We start from the raw sequence: 2,733 nt of genomic DNA on the forward strand, positions 1-2,733 counted from the left end.
AATAGTCAGTGTATTTTGGAACTCTTATTATCTACAGGGTAAGTCTTATGGGGTCAAGAATGAAGAGATTGGGAGAAAAATTGATGCAATTTTCTAAAAGGCGTTTTAGATAATAGTAACTGTATGTGATGCCCCTGCAGAAGATTCACCAAGTTGACAGGATATAGAGGGTCAGTAAGGAATAAAGAAATGAAGTTTCAATCATCCTATCTATCATCTATAATCTCTTTTCTATTTATCATAATCTATCATCACCTACCTCCTAATCATCTACCTAATCATCTATCTTTCTACATGTCGATATGTCTTGTCTATCTACCTGTCTTCATATATAGAAAAAAATCAGCCTTTCATCACAGTTCTTATTTTTGTGACGTCTTTTATTTTCTTAGAAAATATAAGAAGACATGATAGTATTTAATTGGATATTTGTTTTATATAAAATTATCACTTTACCTACTCAGGAAGATGTACTTTTCGATCAGGTTTCACGTGCTTTTGCAAATTGATAAGGAATTTAAGTCACCAGTTTAGAATGAAATGCCCTGGTCAGTATTGAGACCATGTCTCGCCTCTCCCAACTGCCACTGCCTTCTTCCCAAAAAACAGTTTACTTTTCACAGTTATTTTATAGGTGTAAGAATGATGCTCTAAAGAGAGTTTGAGGCCAAAGTTCTAATATGAAAGAATTTTCTGGTTTTCCCTGTTCCTCCCACCTATGTTACAGCTGTGAAATTGAAATATTAGACACATCAGACTCCATGACTCCTCTCTCTCTCTCTCTCTCTCTCTCTCTCTCTCTCTCTCTCATTCCTTCTTTCCTTCCTTCCTTCCTTCCTTCCTTCCTTCCTTCCTTCCTTCCTTCCTTCCTTCCTTTTTTTCTTTCATGTTAACTTTTTATTGGTTCCTTGTCAATTTCACATCATGTATCTCAGTCCCACTCACCTTCCTTCTACTTGTACCTGATCACCATCCTTGCAACCTCCCCAAGCAAGAAAAAAGAAATCTAGTCTTGGAAGCTGTAGTGAGTCAGTGTGTCCTACAGTATCACTTTTGTCCACTTTTCTTTAGTTATAAATGTTCATTGCAATGACTCATTGGGCTGATACCAGGCCTCTGACTTCTGCTATTCTATTAGTTTTGGAATCTCTCTGGGACTCCTCTTGGATATCCTGTTGTTGCCATGTGTCATGAAAAAGTTGTAATTTTGGATCTTTAGCATCGGTCCCTTCATGTACTCCAGCAGTTCATCTATAGGACTGATGTTGGGATGGGCCAATTCAAATCCCTGGATGGACATTAGAGGTGTTTGAGATAGCCCACTCATTCTCCAGCTCTCATATCCACAGAGCTAGCTCACCCACACCAGCACAACAAGAGCCAGCTCTGCCCTGCCGCCCAAGGTCTTATCTCTAGATTGCTGCAGCATGTGAGGGATAGTGACAGCTCTTCTGCTCTGTGACATCAGGACCAGGTCTTCTCTCAGCTGCAGGTGGTGAGGGGAGAAGGGGGAGGAAGGAACAACTTCCTCATCCATGTCACTATTAGGACCCATCTGGTAGGGTAATCTCTCTCACACTTGCATCCTCAGAGCTGGGTAACCCACAATTCCTGCAATGTTTGGGGCCTGCTCAAAAGAGCAAAGTGCTTCATGATGGAGCAGACTCTCCTCCTCTCATGCCTTCCACTTGTATGGACACTTCTCCTGGGTACTCTCAGGTGAGCTGGGCCTGTGATCACAGGTTCTAGTCTCCTGTTTGCTTCCCAACTTGAAGTCCCTTATGGACCTGTCTGATGCTGGAGTGGTGGTGATTTCAGACTAATTCCCTGTCTAGGTTCCCTTGCACCAGGATGTTGGTGGTCTCAGGGAATGGTAGAATTCTAATTATCCAGATGTTCATAGGTCAGAACACTCAGCATAGATTTAGGCTGTCTCATATCTGCCACCTACCAATGTACACATGAATCAGAAGCTTTCAGGGGCTCCTTCGTGTGTTTTGCTTACATCAAATTATTATGCTAAAGCTTACTGGGAACAGTATTAAAATGAAGTGCAGTAATAACCAAAAGAATAGAGGCCATCAACTTGAGGGAATGAGGTGGTGTTATAGGAAGGATTGAAAGAAAGGAGGGAACATGAGGAGGAAGTTAAAGGGAGGGAAGAAGTGGTGTATTTACATTTTAATTTAAAAATATAATAAAATGAGGCTGGAGAGATAACTCAAGGTTAAGAGGACTGACTGCTCTTCTTGCAATTCCCAGAAACCACATGGTGACTCACAACCATATGAAATGAGACTTGATGCCCTCTTCTGGTGTGTCTGAAGACAGCTTCAGTGTACATACATATGTATATTAAAGTTATAAAGGAATGTATTTGGAAAAGTGTAGGAAGCTGTAGTACATTGGTCACGTTTTTCCTATATATAGTACCTTATTGTTTATATACCTCAATAACTTCACACAGGTGTAACCGTATAAAGCTTCAAATTCATGTGTTTTATGCTTTGTCAAATCCCAAACATTAATATACACTGGCATTCTGTATTTAAAATGTTAAAATAAATTGAGTCATTTAACTTATTTTTTTTGAATGTTTACTTTAGAAAGGGACTGATTGCTCTGGTGTGTGTGTGTGTGTGTGTGTGTGTGTGTGTGTGTGTGTGTGTGTTTGTGTGTGTGTGTGTGTGCACGCGCACAATTTGACTACAATACTTAATGGTGAAAGTTTTT

At 40.1% G+C, this 2,733-nt stretch overlaps 1 pseudogene; it reads right to left on the reverse strand.

Moving 5' to 3' along the window:
• Positions 1 to 1,869: 1,869 nt before the first annotated feature.
• Positions 1,870 to 1,987, reverse strand: LOC115031841 (small nucleolar RNA SNORA17; annotated as a pseudogene).
• Between the last annotated feature and the right edge of the window lie 746 nt (positions 1,988 to 2,733).

Source organism: Mus caroli, unplaced genomic scaffold (genome assembly GCF_978045245.1).
Source record: "Mus caroli unplaced genomic scaffold, Mus_caroli_1 scaffold_10, whole genome shotgun sequence".
NCBI lineage: Eukaryota > Metazoa > Chordata > Mammalia > Rodentia > Muridae > Mus > Mus caroli.